Below are 21179 nucleotides of genomic sequence, written 5' to 3' on the forward strand. Positions count from 1 at the left end.
TTATCTCCACTACATTTGTTTTCCAACATGAATGTAGCACTACTGTTGGCAGTACAACTTACCTCCTCAGCACCAAGCAACACAGCATGAGCGTGCAGAGCCATGACAAAAATGCTCTTCAAAATGTTCACTGATACCTAAGTTGCAGCACTGAACATTGGTGAAAATAATTGTCCATCCACTCCTGGGGGTCCTGTTCTGTAAAAGAACATTTGTGTTGTCCCTGCAGGACCAGCCATGTGCTAATTCAAGGATGGTTTAGCCTGTCTGAATTAGAGGGGGTTATAAAAAGCCACCTAAAAGGTGACAGCTGGAGAACAGTCAGCTCTCTCTTCCTGCCTTTTAGGTTACTATTTAACTTGATCCTTATTCCTGAAGGATAGTTCACAAGGGAAACTGGTTTCTCCATACTGCAGAAAGAATGGAGAAGTAGGAAAGTACCTTGCAAAGTGGGATCATCTGAATTTTTCCTTCCAGCAGCTGGGAAATGAACACACACCTAACCTTTAAAATTCAGAATCAGATCCTGATTTTGATGCTTCTCAGTTGTTATAGGTTCTTAAACCAGCAGATCTGGATCAGCTCATGACAGGGATGCACCTAAGCACCATGCCCTGATCATCTCAGAAACTGTCTATATAATCTATATAGATGTACCAGTATGACATTTGATTTAGGCCTGTTAAGTTGAGTTAAACTTTTTATGTTCAAGAGTTCCCCCCTCCTACAGGGGAATACTGTGAATAAGACCTGATGGTAACAGAGTCTGATCCCTGGATCATCTACAGGTATTTAAAACTTCAATTTTGAGGAACTGCAAAAACTGTCACTTCTGTGGGAGGAGGAGAGGAAACAAAGTCAGTCGCGACCAAGAAGGGAACATCTAAAAGAAAAAGAGAAATATTTTTTGGCAAAGCAGTGAGATAAAAACTAAGTCACCCAGGCCAAGAGAGTCAAAATATATACAAGCTGTCATGAGAAAATAGTGCTCAGAGGAAGGAGGATGATATGCAGACATTCAGTTTGCATGAACAAGGATAGACATATGGAAGGAGAAAAAGACTCTGCCAAGGAAGGTGAGGGAGCAAATAAAGAGTGATAGGAAGCAGTAAACTCTGTTTATTAAGGGGCAAAGCATGCACCTGACAATTTGGAATACATCACTTTGAGGATGACCTACTGTATCTTAGTGGAACCTACTTTCCTGAAATGCATGAGGTCTCAGCTCCGATGATCAGGAGTGCTTTAGAAAAGCAAGCACCATCATTAGTGGTTTTGACCTTCTCACATAAAAGAAGATAAATTGCATCACTACCGCCTCAATTGCCTCTTTGAAGCAGAGTTGGCTATGACTTCCTCAATCCAGAAGGAAAATGAGAAATTCTGATATAGGAAAGAGGCTCCTCATGCATGAAAGGACATGCAACTTCAGGATAGGCAGCACAGCTTCTATAAATGGGATTTTCAAGGGGTTAAAGAGCAGGGTGCAGGTAGGATACGACACAGGAAGGAAACATAGACATTTATTAGCAAGGAAATGGCCATTGGCAGAGAGACTAAGACATCACAGTGAGGAGAAATAACAAATCCTAGCTATCAGCTGTTCTCTGTGTGACTGTAAGCAGGCTGTAGCTGCAGTGCCTTTCTCATCCCATTATCCTGTGGCAAATACTTCCCCCACTCAACAGAGCTGTACATGTCCTTTACATACAGAGGGAACAGTCATACCCCGTCACAGCTCTCTACCACACCTACTTCCAACATTAAGGCTACAAAGTCTCATCTTGTATTTTATCAATCTGACCTATAAAAATCCCTAAGCATTTTAGCTCTATGATTACAAGTGTATTCTTTTGTCCTTATTTCATATAACTTCTTTTGTCACTTGTGCCAATATTTTATCTTTCTTTCTCCATATACCAGCGGAACAGAGTGCTGATGTAAAAGCACCTCTTCAGAGTCTGTTCACTATATGCTACACTATGTCTGTGTTTTCCATCAGCAAAACAATCTACCTGCTGAGATCCCTTACCCTGCAGAGGTGACTATCACACCCTTGAAAGAAGATGAGATAACACTAAGAGGAAAGGTAACAAACAACGAGGGGAATCTCAGCGACCACAGAAACTGGATGTCTGAAAATGAGACAGCACTGACCTGGTCTTCTAAACAGAGACATCATCATTTATCTTGACTAATGAGCTGTGTGCCACAAAATGAGCAGACCCTGGGGTTCAGCTGCACTGAATAACCTCTGGTGCAAGCTGCACTAATAGGTAAACATCACCTGGTGAAGAGGGAACAGGCTTAGCAAGCACAGCAGAAGTTGCCTATGATTATTACATGAGAGAGGGAAACAAACAGTATTTATTTAAAAGGATGCAGACAAGAGGTTTTCCAAAATCCTTAAAACAACTATCTCTGTTTACTGTTTTTACAAGTCACCTCAAGACAAATTGAAGCATGGTTCCCTAAAAACCTCTCTTCTCACCATTTAACAACCTTCACTTTGTCTATCAGGCTGTGACAGTGGGGATCACTGAGATCAGAGGAGGACACTTGTGCTTTGTGCCGGCAGTGAGTGTTTCTTCACTGGGACACATTTGAGTGGCATAACTTAATGGCCCCACAAACATTGCCAAGGCAAAAGAATTGGCCACTGACACATAAACCAACAACTGGCACCAGAAATTTTAGTTCTCAAAAGGGATGTGAGAATATTAAAAAATATCTTCACCTGTAAGCTTCACTGCACTCGTGAGTTATTACTAGCTTATCTTGGGTTGTAATATCTAACTAAAAATGTGTATTCTATTTGCCATCTGTTGAAACCAGTTGGGGAGGTGTTTTTCTCTTGTATAACCCATTCCTCATAACTCTGGGGTGGAGGGGGTAGGTGTTAATGAGCTAGCTGTTAAAACCAAGGGGAGCAATGTTCCTTATCTCTCCACAACCCATCCTCCCTCCAGGGGTATATCTGCTGTTAATGAGCCACTAAGGCTCACCATATGACTGATAAAATTAAATCATTCCATTGTGAGATGCTCCACCCAGTGGGAGGAGACAAGCATTCCTACCTGGATAAAACCCCAGATTCAGGACACCAAGCATCCTCTTTTCCACTGGATTCTCAGAGGATTGGACTCATCTCACCACCACTACAGGATCATCTCTACTCCAACAGAACTACATCTGTCATCATCTCTACTCAAACAGAACCACATCTCTTGTTCCAGGAGGACTTCTTTGGACTCCTTCCAACACCCTGGCTAACAGGGTGTCAGGTCTTATTCCTGACTCTGTCAGGGTTCTCTAGAACTCTTGTTTGTTTGTGTGGGGTTTTTTTGTTTTGTTTTATTTTATTACTTCATTTGCATTTTTTAATATTCCTAGTAAAGAACTGTTACTCCTATTCCCATATTTTTGCCTGAAAACTCCTAATTGCAAAATTGTAATAATTTGGAGGGAAGGGGTTTTACATTCTCCATTCCAAGGGAAACTCCAGTTTTCCCTTACAGATACCTGTCTTTCCAAACCAAGACATAGCTACTACAACCCAGAAGATGGGTTGGAAGATGGACTAGCTTCTAGGATTTCAGGATGTGCAGCAGCACGTTAAAGGAAGACTGAACTTCCATGAATGTTAAAGGAAAAGCTTTTATTATCTTCAGTAGTAGGGACACAGTCCTAGGTGAGCCAGCTTTGCTAGACACTCTGAGACAGGAAAACCCAAAAGGTAATGCCTTAACGCACTACCTGGGTGCAGCATTTAAATCAAGGCATTGTGCTGGGGGTGGAGGAGGAAGCAAAGGAAAACAGCAGATCAATTTCAATCCATGGAGAGAAGCAACAAACAAAATGTGATACTCAAGCTGCAGACTGGCCAGAGAGAGACCAATATCTGTCCTGCAGGGAAAAAACATTCATCTGAGATTCAGATTAGTTAAGAACAAAAGGCATGAGTAATATAGTCTTATTTATCCCAACTGTTTCATTCATTCCTGTTCCAAAGGAAGGAAGTAAAAACAGCAACTGATAATGTTTAGAGTTTTTGTGGCAGTGCTCATTTCAAATTAAAAACACTCATTTAAACATTTTGGCACAAAGGATAATTTATACAGTGGTCACTGAACCACTGAAATGCCTCCATAAGAATAATATTGTTTGAAGTGGCAGAGGGAAAAAGTGGGTTTGGTGAAAAGATGATGAAACAAATAGCTGTTCCAATAAACAATGTCAGGAAGTGCCCTGTGACTGCACAGGACTGGAAGGCCCCCTTCACCTAAGCCATCATCCAGAAGACACCTGCACAATACCACCAGGCTCAGTTTTCCTATGGAAGAGGGGAGGGTTGACTCAGAAAAAATGAAAGGTATTTTTTTCTGAAAACAGTTCCTTCCTGCTGATATCGCCCCTAAGCACTAGGAGGACGTGAAGGAGGGACAGGCTTAAGTATAAGCATCCAGATATAGAATTTGGGACTCCCAAACCAGCACAGGTACTTCTCAAGGGACCCCAGTGTGTAGTCAAGGCCTGCTGTGATGTTTATGTGCACAATACAAAGGTATTGATTGTCTCCTGCTGAATAACTGGCACATTACACTAATCAGAAATTATTTTTATATTCAGCAAAAGACCCATTAGCTCCCCACACCTCAGCGTTCGTGTTGCCAGCAAGATACCTGGTTCCAACAATAAAATTACTGAGTGCTCCCTGGATGAATGCAGAATGGCACTTGGCTGAGAAGGGCACCTGTTTCCTGGCTTGTCTCAGGGCTAGGTAGCACTTCTGTAGCCTTTCTGCTCCCTTGGGGTATAGTTGAGGACAAAAGATGAAGCAGGACAACATGGAGACTGTGCAACGAAATGAAGAGGTTTGGCTTTTCTAGGGTGACATCAACCCTAGGATGTCTTTGAAGGACAAAGCAGTGAGCAGGAAAAATATCTTCAAAGTAGAGAATTAATTCCTAACATCATCTAAATGAAACAAGCTTCTCCTCATTTAGGCTGTCAGGATATTAATAACTTTTTAAACAGGCTAATCCAAGAAGTAACCAAGTAAAAAGGGGGGACTGTCATTGCTGAATACTCCTTGTATTCTCCTATTTCTGCCTCTGTGACTACAAGCTATTTCGTGATAGCTGAAGGAGATGTGTCAGCTGGTGCTGGCCTATGACTCATGGGGACTGCAATGGGCTGGGCAAGACCTCAGTGGCTTCACTAAGTTAAAATTCTTCCATTACAGGAGATGAAAAGAGCTGGAAGACATTCCTGAACAAAACACTGCTCCACCCTTCCCCTGCTTGAAATACCACAGGAGAGAACCCCAGGAGAAAGAGAAACCCTCAGCATCCCTGGGCAGAAGACCCTCCTTGGGACTGTTCATTATAGGGGATGGGACTTTCTTGTGTGCAACATGGATAGCAAGCTCTGGAAAAGGACTGCCATGAATATTGGGCAGTGATGTTCAAAGATCACACAAAGCCTTCAAAATCTCTGAGGAGCTCTTCCCATGTCCATTTACTTGTAGTGTCATCATACCCCACCAAAACAGCAGAGGGGTAGCTGATGATCAGCATGAGATCAGAGGCAGCCACCACAGGCCAGTCACTTGGAGTTTGTCACAACCAGTGCTGGTTGCACCAGGCACTGTCCTAGGAGGTCTCTTGGAAAAGGCTCTCTACTTTAAAAACTTGATTTAGGCACAACAAAACCCCAACAATTTCTATGTTACACCAGACTGGATTAATTCTTGGGGGGAAAATGCTTTGTATATGCACAATATTTTATCTATGCCTCCTGTGAGTGACTGCCTACCCACCCAGTGGTGCTGCTGGCCTATGCATAAACCTATTATGCATGCTTTCCCAGCACTGAAGTCCTGCTTAATATTGGTGATCTCTGATTAGCATCAGGCAATAGAGCTGTCCAAGCTCCTTTTTTTCTGCCAGAGTCCCTCAGCCTCAGACAACAAAATAATATTTTATTTGTGGCATACAAAGAAACCCAAGCAGTGCACAGCTAAGGCAGCATTTGCACACATGTAGATGTCTCAGCTAGCTAGCTTTGCTTCATTTTCTCCCACTTCCAGAAATTAAACTTCTGTGAGGCATTGGCAACTTTTACATGAAATTTGACTTAAAAGGAAAAAAACAACACACTCAACAGTGAGTTTGATTGCAGAATGATTATTGTGTGACTCACCCCTCTAAGTATAATAATGGAGAGTTTATTAAGTATGCACTTGGGCTCTGGGCTGCCCACCTACACTCAATTTCCTCTGACTGTGGAATGTCCTTTGGCAGCTTTGCAGCTAACCAATACCCCAGTCTGAGGAAAACATTACAACTTCTATGGTATTGGTCTAAAGGCTGTGGGTTCATATTTCAGCCAGCCAGCACAAGATTACTTGTAAAACACAACCACACCTTGTGAGAGAAAAGAATTCGCAGGGCCATGACACACATTTAGTGCTGAGATAATAGAGGGATGAATACATTAGAACTCCTAGATAGGTATCACATCAAAAGGCAATTTTTCCCTTTCTGCACCACAACATTTTGGCTCACAAGCCAAGTAGCACAGTAGCTAAAAGAGGAGCCTGCCTGGCTACAAACCTGTATTAGGTGAAACACAAGTGTCGAGTGAAACACTGCTCCTTAATTCAGCCACTGGGGTGCCGTGCCCTAATGTACATCCACCACCCTGCATCATGCTACCAGTGGAGCTGTGACCACAGCTGCAGAAATCCCGTGCTGGACATTCAGCACATTCCTTGTCAGACCAAACAGCGGCTGCTGTAACTGTTTTGTCCTTCACTTCTGGCATCCTTTTTTAGCTGGATGTGTATACGCCATCCTGGAGAAGAGACCCATGCTTAGCCTGCTTGTGGCCCTCACAGTCATTCAAAGGGAGCATGACTCTATGCAATTCTCAGTCACCTTTGGTTCACTGAGGTTCATCTCATACCCCTTAAACAATTCAGTCCTCCTACATACAAGTTTTTCTGGAGTCTCTTCTAAGGGAACCAAGCCACTCCCCTCTGAAGACAAGGGCTTCTCTCCTTGTCCTGCCAGTCTGGTGTTGTTCTTGGCCTGTCACAGCCACAGCCCAGCCATTAGTTCTAAAATATTCTGGTTTTTGCATTGTTTATGTAGTGGGAGGAAGGAGTATTCTGCTTGACCCACTGCACAGCTAAGCCCTTTATCAAAAACAATTCCACACTTATTACCCGTAAGCCCTAAGAAGTCATAACAGTTTTCTTCACCAGTGACACCAGTCCCCTGTGTTCTGTCAGAGCAGTGGACCCAAATGACAGGTGGTCTTTATTTTCAGTGGCAGCTGGAGTGGCCTGAACTGAGTAGTATCTAGTAAAATCCCAAGTAACAGCATTTCAGAAAGGGCACACTGAAATATCAGCATGAAGAATCCCAAACTAGGGACACTGCAAAGACAGAACAACCAGTGAGCAGCAGAGCACTACAGCAGAGTACTTTAGCACTGGATAGTGTGAAGCAGCAGCCTGTAACACCCAACAACCAATGCCTAGGTCGTTGTACTGGTATAAAGTATCTATAAGGTCTTACAACATCTTAGTATCTAAATAAAGTAATTTATTTATACAAAAGCACATATCTGAAGGCATAAGAGTTCTGAGAGCGGCCTTATTCTACAACCAATTATAAACCTAGGCAAACAAAGTCTAAACAAGACAATAACCAAAGCATAGAAATCTTAACACACACAACTCTAATGAAACAGCAAACAAAGCATAGAATTCCTAACAAGCAAAACTAGTAAGACTATAAGCAAAGCACATATCTGACATTACAGCCTCTAGGTAAATCAGCCTCCCATCTGACCCCATGCAGGATTTTTCAGCCGTGGGGTCACAATCACAGAAAGGGAACACAAGATCACAGATCCCAGACAGGGGTCCCGGCCGCGGGGATCACAGTGGCAATGGAGGGGTCCCCAACTTGGCAGAGTTCCCGAAAGCAGGGCCGCAGGGACAAGGAGGGGTCCCAGGGGTCCTGCACCCTCGCAGGGGGAAGGGGCGGGATCCCAGGCTACAATAGATGATACCTTTAGAATCCCATTCGGCTCCCTGGCAAGGCTCCATCCACAGGCTGCAGGAGGTGGAGGTTGGATCGATTGATCGGATTGATCACTCGACCAATTCCTCCCACTGACTGACTGACACAGAGGCTTTTTATCCCAAATTGCAAAATGCATATTCATATTTTTTATCTACACACTAACCAATCTAGGTACAATTCTAAAGTTCGTAAAACTACGAAGATCAGCGTCAAAACCTACGCACATAGTGTATCTATTAACGTAAAACTCTATCTTACTAGCATAAGGTTCTACCTTGTTGTACATAAAACTCATACTAAAAATTATAAACAGTACCCTACTCTATTTTTGTTATGTCTGTACTCTATCACTAAGCCTGAAGCTGTGTCCTTCTACACTGAACTAGGACTTAGGGCATGTAAAGCTTAAAGCTAAGGGTTAGATTTCTACTTTATGCATTTAAAGCTTTTATATATTCTAATTCTTCTAAAGGTTTTAATTCTATCTCTGTACTTCTCACTCTCTGTGGAGGATCCATGGAAACATGGACTCCGACAAACCAACAGCACATTCTGTGACTTATTGTATCTTAAGGAAAAACAAAGGTTCACTTCTAGCTTTGGGCATGCTGAGTGATTCTACATTTAGATAGACATTGGGCCTCTCACTTTTCACTCAAACATTCAAAATAAAAGCTCAGTTATTTGTTTTATTTTTTAAATAATTAACAGAATTTCAATGCTGAATTGTTGTGGGGTTTTTTTCCCCTCAGGATACTCAGACTCATAAAAGTCTATCTGGAAAACTGCGAACAGGCAGTGTGATAGAAATCTGCAAGCTTGACCTTGCTGCTAACCTAATGTGCAAGCATCTCCTTTCCTCTTCTCCCTGCTTACCTCTGTAGATGGACAGAGAAAAGAATGGCCTGTCCCTGAGTTTGTAGCTGAGCAACTTCTTTTCTTTTTCTGAAGAGTTGTGATCTCTAAGCTAAAGGTTAGCACAACTTCAACTCCACCCCAAACCATGCAAATACCTCTAGTCCCCTCCAACCCTCTGCTGGTCCCAGAGCAGAACCTTCTGTCAAAACTGCAGGTGTTGAAAAGGAACCTGTTTTGGAAGAGGTAGGGTTAAGGAATGTCTGCTCCTAGTGCCATAGCTTGTTCCAAAGCAGACCTTGCTCAGCAGGGTAGATCATTTCTTCCTGCTGCCCAGTTTCCATAGCCACGTCCTCTGCACAATCTCCTGTGCTGATGTAAACTCAGCACTAGTATAGGCAAATAAACATTGAGCTGCTGGGCACACCCATTTGCTTTAACACATTTGGGTGCAGGTACAACACATTAAGTGTCTTCTGAGCACAGGAGAATCTGAGGCTTTTCCCTTGCAGTATTCATTTAAAGCAACAGGGAAAGGGCCAGTTATGTGTCAGCAACCCAAACAATTGGATGGTCCTGTTCCAAAAACTCCTGAAAGCAGTGGAAGGACTCCCACTGACTTCAAAAAGGCCCTGCCTGAATGGCAAAGTGAAATGTTACAGAGAATGCACTACATCTTAGTTTATTTTCTTTATGGAACTGAGTTCCGCCTTTTCTACACATGCTGGTAAACTTTCCCATGCAGCCACTGTTTGGGGTTTTTTTTCTCCTTATCTTTTGCCTCCCTGCTTTGAAAAAAGGCTGATACCACCTGGTCATTTTTCAGTGCTGCAGCTTAGTTGTGATTGCCACTTGCTCCCACAAAACAAAGCAGACAGCACACTCCTGGAACTTCCAGGATTGCCATGGAGTGGGAAGGAGTAGGCCACCAGGCTGCAGAGTGAGGAAGGTGTGCTCCTGACACGCCACACTAACCACTCCACCTGCTTCACCTGCATTGAATTTTTTTGTCTCTTGTGAAGCTGGAGGGCAGCCTTGCTCCTGGGAAGGCAGCTCACTTGCTCCTAAATCTCTGCACAGAATTCATGTTACTTTGGTTTTGTATGAAAATCAGGATTTCTGTTTAGGTTTTTTAACAATGTTTTGTATATTGGGACTACAAAGCCATATCAGGGCACTTCACACAACGTTACTTGCTTTACTAACAGAAAAATCCCAGATTTTTCTTTCTCTCACATTTCAGCTCAATTTTTTCCCTTCCCCAGAACTCAAATGACTAAGGACTTGACAGCTGCAGGGATGGCCTTGACAACTGCACCTCTGACACAAGAGAGGAGGTGCAGTGCTCAGCAGCAGAGCTGCTGCAGTGTTATGTGAGGAACTGCACTGATCTCCTTCTCCACCCCAAGCTCGCTCTGAGCAGCGAGCTCAGAGACAGTCAATGGGCTGCCCATTATCTCCTGTGTTTCAGTCAATGCTAAACACAATGTAGTGCTTTAAAACACAGAAAGTAGATGTAATAAACGATCATATCAATGTTCTGCTTCACTGGAGCTAATCAGACCTGCTTTAGAGCAAGTAATATAATTTTGCATGGGGATTATATTACCCGAGGACATTAAATGCTGGGAAAAAAAATAAAAAACTAACCAATCTCCAAACCACCAAACCACAAACCAATTTTTGAGCCATTTACAAAGGAACTGCTCCTATTGTATAGGAGTTGTTTTCTCAATTCAGATTAAAAAAACCCACAAACTCAAACAAACAAGTGAACATTATCTCTTTCAAACAGGGAACACCATCAAATTATTGTCTTGTATGTGTGGGCATATACTCATGTGCATATACCTGCAAAAATTGCATGTATCCCTGCATCACAGGACAGCTGATTTAACAACAGGGTGTATGGTGCTGCAAATGCTGCAGCCTGAAGGGCAGCCCATCTGACTGGCAGTGATGTAAGAAGCCAAGCAATTCCAGTTCTCAGAAACCTTTTGCCTCCTGGAAGGCTGTAAATAAAAGGGGAAATATCATCTTTGGTCAGAAAATTGAGGTGTTGTGACAAACAGATAATCTAAGTAATCAGGAGCATTTTGTCTGATTTGTGCAAAGTTGTGGCTGAGCACTTGTAAATTATATCACCATATTCAATTACTGGAAACAACACTTCCTGCAACCTTTGCAGTCTGTAGGTAGATATCCCAGTTTCAGATGTACCTTTGTTAATCACTGCATTAATTTTTCCACTTGAAGGGAAAGAATAGGATTTGTGCAGAGCAGGAAGTTCAAAAAGTCTCTCAATCTGAAGCATTAAGACATTTGACCATCTTTGTGATCTTTAAACTCATAACAAACACAGAGTGTAAACAGATATCCTAAAGATACTTTGATATGCACCACTGTCGTGGTTGCGGGGGAGGTGAATTTTTCCAGGGGGATGTGGGCAGTCCAATCAGTGATCAGCTTTTCTGCTGGCACCTGGATTGGTCACTCAGAGGTTTGGACACGCCTCTGAGGACACAAAGAGTTAAAAGCAGGACCCCAAGGGGGTTCGGCCTCTTTTTTAGATCCCGGTTTCAGCAGGGGGACGTGTCAGGCCTCCTTCCCCTGCCCAGCCGAGGCTGGGTGGGGGAGGGGAAAACACGTGGTCGGGCTCAGGTAAGCCGGAGCCCCGGGGGAAGAGAAGAGAGGAGACAGGACTGGAACTGAACTGCCCCATCCAGGATGGAGGGGTGGAAAACTGTGGAAGTGCCTTCTGTGTGTGCTCACCCCCTCTTCCTCCCCAAACTCTGGGAGAAGGTGCCCAGCCACGTGGGGGTTTGCGGATCCTGGGAGTGCCTGAGCCTGCACCCTGCTGGGAGATAGAAGCTGTTAACCCTTGCTTGGCAGAAAGAAACTTTTCTTAGACATTGATTCTCATGACTGGTGGTTTTGGAAAAAAAAGGAGAAAGAAGCGGCCTGGGACCGAGGTGATAAAGCACGATTGGAAGGAACCTGATGGGCAAAGAATGAGAGGAGTAGCCTTCGGAGCTAGACTTTTCTTGCATAATGTCAGCCATAGACTGAACTTAAGTCTCTTTTGAACATAAACTGCATTTTTGGGTAGATGCAGCTGCCCTTGCTTTTGCTACAGTGACTGGCACTTAGAAGAGTGGAGCGAGCAGAGAAAAGAGGGGGAGGGTGAGGTGGCGCCCTCTGCCCTCAGGGCAGACCTGCTCCTGGAACCCCGGTCCCTGGGTAAAAAGGGGAGAGCTCGGCATGCAGCATCCTTAAAAGAGCCCTGTATGTAGTTTTGGCCTATGAGACAGCGGTGAGAGCGCTGGACATAGGAAAAAGAGAGAGTCACCCTGGCAGACTTCTCCGGGCGGTGCCACGGGTGACATGGGAACACATAAGGAGTAGACCTGTGTGTTCTGGAGAACAGTCTGTAGTGCCAGAGAGACTCCTCTCTCCCTTGCTGAATTGAAGATTAGTTTGTTTTTGAGTGGTGATTGTTTGATCTAAAACCCAAAGGTTGGTCTGTGAAGAGTGATGGGTGGGGAGGTAGAAACTGGGAGAAGAAATGTTCTAAGAAGTTTTTATTTCTGTCTCTGTGTGTGTTTAAGAGTATTTCTGTCCCTGTTCTTATGTAATGTAATAAAGTTTTGGTGGGTTTTTTTTTTGTTTTCAAGATTTAAGCCTGCTCTGCTCTGTTCCTGATCACATCCCACAGTAGCTGTTAGGGAAAAAAACATATTCATGGGTGCATTAACATCTGGCCAGTGCCAACCCATGACACCACTAATAAAAATATTTTCGATTTTCAGGCATTCTATTAAAATGCTGATTAAGTCAAAGCAAGAATATTTCATCAAAATATACAGATTTTGATAAAGATTGTAACAGAAGGTCTTGAAGCTCTAAGGTGGAGTCTAGCCATTTCTTTGGAGACAGCATGAACTGAAAACCTCATCTTTTCCTTTGAAAAGCTTTGAATTTATTCCAAAGCAGAATTGGAAGCAGAATTTAACACTTCAAAAATTGTTCCAAAGAACTGGGGTCTTGATTGGAGGCTGTCTCCCAGTGAAAAAGGACACCTGTGATGCACATTATAACCAGGAATTCATTCAGGGTTGTATGCACGTGCAGACACACTTGTGTGTGTGTGCAGAAGTGGTAGGCCTAATTTAAAGGAGCCAAATGGGGCACATCCCTCATTCTACCTTGAAAAGAATCCTATGATGCCTCTGGCCAGCAGCTGCAGAACAGCAGTTCACCATGGGTGAGCGCTGCTTCAAAAGTAAGAACTGAGCAGATTGCACGTGACACCTCAGGGCTGCCAGTGCCCCAAAAGGTACTGCAGACTCGGGAAAATCAGCTGTCAGGGTGACACAGTTCACAATGGGATACAGTGGTAAATACCACCCCCTGACAGGGTATCATCCAAAGCAACCTCAGGCACAAAAGCTTATCCCAGCTGCTGAGCTACCTGGTGTGCCTTCTTGGAAAAGGCATGGTGTTCTCCAAGGTACCAGGGCAGGAGAAACTGGAGGTATAGGACACAGAAATATCAACATCAAGGAGGTTGAGAGTAGCAGTGAAGCAAGGTACATTGAAATTTAGTTTTATCTTGACCTCCTCAGTATCCACATTGAAATTTACTTTTATCTTGACCTCCTCAGTACCTGGAAGTGAAGCTTGTCAAGCACCTTGGCTTGTCACTCCTGGGAGTTTGGCATTCCTCTGTGCTGATGTGACCATCTCTATCTCGAGTCTTTGCCTCCGGCTCCACCTCTCTCATCTCAGACTACCAGGGTCCTATCCTTCGTGTCCCAGCACCTTACAACTGTTCACAGCACTAATGCAAGTGGGATGACAGAGACAATGGGCAAGTGATTATGACAAAGGCTTTGTGGACAGGGCAGTCCTTGGTCTCTGTCCTCTCTCACACCATCTGTAACTATCTGTTTGCACTGTCTCTTACCCCACTGGTTTACACCAAGTTACTCTGGCATGACAACTGTAATTGGCAGTAGTAGATCCTCTTGGTTTAATTTCCAGAAGAAAAACGGATTTCCCCTGTCTGTTTTGGTTTTATCTTCTTCATACTTCCCACATTATAACTCTAGCATTCTCAAGAAGAAAATGTAGTGTACATAAGACAGTGCCTGCCACTTTACAACCATGTGCCACTTTGAACAAACATATGGTCAGAGGTGTTTGGACAGCTGATTGCTGGTACTCACTTGAACTTCCACCATTCCTGGCCCTTTGACAGAGTCTGGGAATTGTGCTTTAGGTTAATAAATCCTGGGGAAAAAACTACCACTGACACCAGGACCCACGAAAAGTCACTGATAAATCCTGACAAAAGGAAAATTGATTAGTCAGTGTTTACCATCCCATCACTGCTTCTCTCAGTATTCTGAAATTTATCATAATTTATTAGATCTTCAGCCAAGGTTTTTTGGTTGTTGGGGGGTTTTTGTTTGTTTGTTTGGGGTTTTTTTGTTTGTTTTTCTATGGATAGAGAGTACCTCAAGCTATTCTCCTGTCCTTTCCATCCCAGGCTGTGTCCCACCAAGCAAACCTCCAGGGAACCAGCCTGCTACAACGCAGCACCTGAGTGCTCACGTTTTCCTGTCCTATCAATCCTGTGTGCTGCCTATAGGTAATAAGAACAATTGATAATGTTTTGATTACGTCAGGTGAGGCAAGGCAGGACATGGAATGAGGATATAACCAGGAAGCAGGATGGTTATGTGCACCTTTCAGCTGTGCAGTGAAATCTCACAGAAGCAGAAGCAAAGAGTAGACTCCTCCCAACCTATGACTCTTCACAAGAGCAGCTCAGAGGCTGCCTTGTCCTGAAGTACAATACAAAAGATTGGCTGGAATAACTAGTTCAGTGCAGTGAGATTGTAACCTGATCTTCCAGTCGTGAGTGAAGGTCAGGAGGCCCTTTGTGGGGCTCCAGCCGACTGCAGTGTGCCATCACCAATCATTACACAAGGACTATCTAATAGGGGTGAGTGCTTGATGGGCTTTTATGTTAGGCACTCTGATGCACAGAAAGAGAGAACTGGAATTAGCCTGTCTTGTCAATGACTGCATATGAGAAGCCTGATTTGCACTCTGATACTCACAGAAAGGACTTTCATTATTGAACTCCTTGCAGTCTTACCATCTGGGGATGAAAAGACAGAGACAATAGCAGCCCTTTAAACTTTAGCCTTAATGACCTCGGCAGCAGATTTCATTATGAGGCAATACTTTTTACAGCTTTATGCAAAAACCAAAGCAAATCAAATTTCAACAAGAAAAACCCCATGGAAATGTCAGAAACAAACCTACAAGACCTGATTTAGGAAACAGCTTAAGACACAAGACAAGCTGGTAAACCTCAATTTTCTGTTGGTTTTTTGAGACAAAATTGAAATACTTTAAAATACATTGCTGCAATACTTCAGATGAGATCCACAACATGGAACAGCTCTGGATCTATATTGTTGTTGTGACTTAGATTTGTCAGGCAGCTAAGCATGACCCAGCCACTCATTCACATCCTTCTCATAGTGGGAATGGGAAGAGAATGGGAAGAGCAAAAACTAGAAAACTCATGGGCTGAGACAACAACAGTTTAAAAAATAAAATAAGGAAACAAAGAAAAGCAAAACCAGGACAAAAAAAGTGAAGAAAAAAGTGTTTCATAACAGCTTGCCACCAGCCAACCAATGCCCAGCCAGCCCAAGCAAGAGCAGCTCCTGCAAACTTTCCCCCCTAACTTTGATTACTGGGCATAGCGCCACATGGTACAGAAATCCCCTTTGGCCAGCTGTGACTCCTCCCAGCTTACTGTGTATCCACAGTCCACTTGCTGGCAGAACAGGTGAGAAGCAGAAAAGGCCTTGATGCTGAACAGTGCTTAGCAATAACCAAGACATTCCTGTGTTATCAACATTGTCTTCATGACAAATCCAAAACAGCAGCTGTGATGAGGAGGATTAGAACTCTCTTTCAGCTAAAACCAGTACAATGGCTTTGATGGGGTAATGCAGGGATGGCAGCACCTTCTACACCCGATTATAAAGTACCCTTCCCTCATTTCAGAAAATGCTGGGCTAGGAGCCAAGGAAATGAATTGTCTTTTTGAATATGTATTCCTTTTGCTTCTGATATTTGTAATCAGAGCTGCTGGTGATATGCTTGAATGGCTGCTGACAGGAATGACAGAGTGTCTCTGATTGTAGGAACGTTATCAGTTGAGGCACCACCATCAAACGCTGAGCAGTGAATGCCTGCATCCGGATGCCCTTCTAAGACTCTGTGTTTTCTCTGTCTCCATCCCCTTTCAGTCATTTACCTTTGGGGCTGATTTCAGCATCACTGTTCCTCCTTTCTCCTCCCTGAAAGGCTATTTTGGAAGTATGGCTGATGGTTGTCAGTTGTAATTCTTCAAAAATGTAAATGTGCTTCAGAGAAGAGGAAATATCTGTATCTGTGACTCATCCATACTTCAGGCAAATTCTCTAGTTCAAGGGAAAATAAAAAGATGTGCCTTTAAAAAAGGAAAAAAAAAAAGTTTTCAGACCGGAATAACGAAGTTAAACAGGAAGAGATATTGAATACAGTCAACAGGCTTCAGAAGCAGCAAACGCCTGATACACAAGAAAGTAACAATAGGCTACGAAATTAATTATTCCAGATGTATTGCATATCCTGCACGCAAGTGGAATAGCAGACGTCCAGTACTTGGAGATAAGTACAGCCTATTTTGGTTTGCCTGAGGACAGGCACCCTCCTCACACCCATTGAGCGAGAAGCACTCAGCCCCACACAGCTCCATCGGCTGCCATGCAGCCGGGGCATCAGCACCTGGCTCTCTACCAGGAACCCTCTGGCTTGGAAACCATTGTGTGCTGCTGTGCTATTTCCTTTCTGCTTCCCCTTGAAGTGTCCCTCTTGACAAGTCACTGAGCTCACACAGGACGGCTTTAAAGGGCCACAAGTTGTGTGTGTGCAGAACGAGTGGCACAAATCTTTGTCATCCTTCCGCTGCTGCTCATGAGCAAGGCTTTCAGTGCTGTGAAACAATGCCACTGTGTCAGTGCAATGACAGCTCACACGCTTTCCTCCCCATTGATGGCCATCCTGAGGACAGCAGCTCATGCAGCACACTCATTCTGGGCTCCTGGGCAGCTGCTGCTGCCATGGGGGTGATTGTTCTGCTGCTTTGTACGGTATTTAGTACTGTGTTTCATGGAAGACAACAATAGTTATTAAGGTCAGGGCTTGGATGCATGATTCTGCCTGCTATAGCATAACAGAAGCTCAGGTGATGTAGAGGAACTTGCATCAGGCTCTGTTGTCATGGACAAGAGTGAAGACAATCTAATCCCAAAGCAATACTGTACTTCATGGTTTGGATCCCAACACAGACATCTACAATCCACAATTTAACGTCTCTGCAATGACCTAATGCATTACAATTGCTGATGGACTGGAAGTGTTTCCATGGCAGACTGGCTTTGCAACAAAAAAAACATAACAGGTGGTTGCCTAGAGCAGCAAAATATTAGGAGCTGCACAATGTTAGTGCAGTGTGTGAAAAGTGGCAGGTTTGGAAAAGCTGGATGTTCCCCAGTCACACTGCTGATCCCAGTGTTGGATACTCCACTTGCACACAGCTCTCCACAGCCCAAAGGGTGCAGTGCCAATGATGAGCTTTCATGGTGAGCAAGGATCAGTAAATAATTACACAGAAGGGCCCCTGAGCATTAACAGACAAATTTTGACTGGGTTTTGGTCTAATGTTCATTGTTCTCATTTAAGGTAAGGGCAATCTGACCATCCCGTTCAAATATTCTGAAATTAATGCCCAGGCCTGTTTTCTTTTCAATATAAATCCATCTCCAGCCTTTGCTCTATTTTTAAAGTTTATTTTATATTTTATTTTTCCCTGGGAGAAGCTCAATTGTAATCCCCCATTACCACATGTTATATAGACAAGCTTCCTAAGTTTGGAGCATTCAAAGAAGATCTGACACAGTGATAGTGTCAGGGAGAAATCTTCCCTAGGAAACCCCCTGCCTGATCATCATGTTATTCATAGCACTGCTGGTAACCCACCAAGAAAAACTCTTCCTACTGAGTCACTGATCTGATCTGGCATGGGGAGTTGTTTCAGTGCTCAGGGTGCCCTCACTGACTCCTTGTGCAGCCTTGCCCCAGGGGCAGAATGGCAAAAATAATTTGGAGCTTGGTCAGAAGCCAGGGAAAGCAGTTCTGTGCCTGTCAGATTAAAGTGGATGCAGATCTATTTATTCATGAGCTACTTCTGCTTTTTCCTTTGTTGTAAATCTTTTCTCTGTACCTGGGGATGCCCGCAGGTCCCAGCAGCAGGGCTGCCAAGGGGGTATGGCTGGGAGCCAGGGGTACAAAGGAGGGATGAGGAATGGGGCCAGGGCATGCAGGTCTGGAGACATCTCTAAAAATGCTCCCAAAGAGTAGCACGGAAATACAGTGCAACACAATTTTGAGAGCAGAAGGTAACAGCTATCAAGGGAGAACATGCAAATCACAGTGAGAGAAAAGAAAAAAAGCGAGTAGATCCAGACAGCTGCTCTCTCATTGGCATAGGCTTCACTGACCGTGTCTGTTCCCCAGGGACAGATCTGCTGGCAGCTTTGTGCAAGCACTCTGCAGGGTGGTGTGCCCGGGCCAGGGGTAAGGTGCAATGGCTACAGCTTTCAGTAAGTGCTGGGAGAAGTCATCCTGCCCTCAGGAAGCACCAGATTGCCATTCAGGTACCTCACTCTCTACATTTCACTGCCTGTATTTCCTCAAGAGCCTTCTGAGAGAAAAGTGAAGGCAGTGTCATGGTTTAACCCCAGCTGGCAATGAAGTGCCATGCAGTCACAGGACAGGGAGCTGGAAGGAAAACTGGATGCTGTCTTTCAGCTTGCACAGCAGTAGCTGCTTTCCCACCTCCAGGCACAGCCGCTTCTCCCTTTTTCCCCGTGGCTTCCCCAGGCCTTGTGTCTCTCCCTTGATTCAGGGGATATTTCTTGCTAGAGGAAAGCTTGAAGGGAGACCAGGTGAATTCAAAGAGCATAAGGGTAAAATCTGTGCTGCCCAGCCATGAGTTTTTCTCCTGTCCTAGTTTCATCTGGAATAGTGTCATTTTTTTCCTAGTAGCTGATACAGTGCTGTGATTTTGGTTCAGAATGAGAATAATGTTAGTAACGCACTGATGTTTTAGTTGTTGAGTATTGCTTCCTCTAAGTCAAAGACTTTTCAGTTTCCCATGCTCTGCCAGTCAGCAGATCCACAAGAAGTGGGAGGGAGCATGGCTGGGACATGCATATTTTATAATGCATGATCCAGACATATTTTGTAAACTCAGTCTCATGATCAAGGCATATTTTATAAACTGCTTGCTGGGTTAGCGGCAGCAAAAGTAAATCTGGTATCAGGAATTATTGGGAAAGACAGAGAATAAAACAGGAAAAAATCTCAAACATTGTTATGTTGACATAGTTTTGGGGACCCAAAGCACTTTTTTTTTCTTTTTGTGGGGCTAAAAGAGATCAGTGAGATCACCAGAGGGGGATTACAAAAAAGTATTGTGTCACTTGAAAATAATCTGGAAACCACTTGATACTGGAAGAGAGGAGCATTGAATGCTCTTGCTCCAACCTTACTCTTCCACCTGTCACTGCCTATGACAGTCAGAAAACAAATAATGGGACAGAAAGACCCAAGGCCTGGACCTGTACTGCTGTTCTGATGTCCTTACTTTGGTGCATCACTCACAAGCAATGGCTTTTGGTAAATAACCCAGACAGGACAGGCAAGTGTCAGAGGTACACAGGGATACGCATTTCTGTCAGTGCAAACTGGGGATAAAACACCACATTCTTTTAATTCACACAGGCAGAAGAGGTGGAGCAGGTTGTGCAGGATTCTGCTCTCACCCCTGGAAATGTGCTGACACTCATGAATTCCTCTGACAAGAGTCCTGAAATGAGCCTGGAGGTGCAAGGCATCAGCAGATTACACCCAGAGGGTTTCTGAATTACTCGTTCTGTTTCATTCCTACTCTTTCCTGTTTGGCAAATTCATTCCAGTTCTGAAAGGTCAAGAAGCCATGCAATGTTATGTTTCACTAATTGGCCACTTAACTTTGTGTTGAGGCCCCCCAATTCTTTGGACACGGCCAGGAGTGTCAGGCTGATTTTCGTTAACTGGAACATGATGTCCAGAACTGGGGAGCTTCCAGCATTGCTACTTTAAATTCCCCCAGTAGCTAAGGAGTGTCAGCCTGGCCAGGCTACTTGAAAATAGGAATGCCTTTGTTTCCAGACTGCACTGGTGGCAGTTGAGTCTGGTTTACTAAAAACAAATATTTAAAGTCACAGATAGTTCCAAAAATTTTGCCTTCTTCATTTTACTTCCTCCAGATCCAAGTTTTCCTGATTTCTTAAAGGATTGTCTCCTCTCTTCAGGCAAAATCAGACCTGGGTGCCTCCAGGAATGGAGATTGTATGCAGAACCCTCTCACCCTTTGTGCCCTTCCTGATCCCTGGTCCCACAAGAAACCAGTACCCCTTTGACATTTCACCTCTATGTTCCTGCTTTTTGCTCCAAATGCACTGCTAGCAAGGATGGGTTGGGAAAATACACATGACACCAGAATACTTCCTGGAGAGATTGCTTTGGTTTATGAATTTGTCTGAAAAAAGAAGTGGCATGCTGATAGAGGCTTTTTTTACTCTCTCTCTCTCTTTTTCTGTCATGCAATTTGGTATTTTTGTGAAGTCCCAGTTTCCAGAATTATGTACAAGGATCGCAGCTCTCATTCTGAAAAACACAGTGATCTGTTATCCTCATAACTATAAAAAGTGAAGCTTGCATCTCCAAAACAAGGTGCCAAATGACAACTTATACTTCTGATTCTTGAAATCTTACTGCCTTGAAGACAAAATGATGATATTAGCAGTTACAGCAAGGATTCTGGTTATAATTTTGAATATACAGAATCAGTAGTGCTCTCTCTGGGTTTTCAGGAGCACTGAGAATGGAGGGCACTGAAAAATAATTTTAGACATCCTGGGGCTCAAAGCAGTACAGACTCTCCTCTGGCTTATCAGCTGCTAGAACAGTATCTTCCTGCAACAATGTGCATTCCTGAATGAATAACATATGCTGAGCCTGAATGTTTTACTTTGCACCTTGAACAAC

At 43.8% G+C, this 21179-nt stretch overlaps 1 long non-coding RNA gene across 9 annotated transcripts in view; it reads right to left on the reverse strand.

The window, feature by feature from the left end:
• LOC134547070 (uncharacterized) overlaps positions 1-9288 on the reverse strand; it is a 148105-nt gene extending 138817 nt beyond the window's left edge. For 7 of the 9 annotated variants that reach the window (XR_010079360.1, XR_010079361.1, XR_010079364.1 and 4 more), the window contains exon 1: positions 9113-9288. This is a non-coding gene — a long non-coding RNA (uncharacterized LOC134547070). Of the gene's footprint in view, positions 1-62; positions 1881-9112 lie in introns of those variants that run through there. The other 2 variants (XR_010079359.1, XR_010079357.1) reach the window with 2 other exon arrangements.
• Between the last annotated feature and the right edge of the window lie 11891 nt (positions 9289-21179).

Source organism: Prinia subflava, chromosome 2 (genome assembly GCF_021018805.1).
Source record: "Prinia subflava isolate CZ2003 ecotype Zambia chromosome 2, Cam_Psub_1.2, whole genome shotgun sequence".
Classification (NCBI taxonomy): Eukaryota; Metazoa; Chordata; class Aves; order Passeriformes; family Cisticolidae; genus Prinia; species Prinia subflava.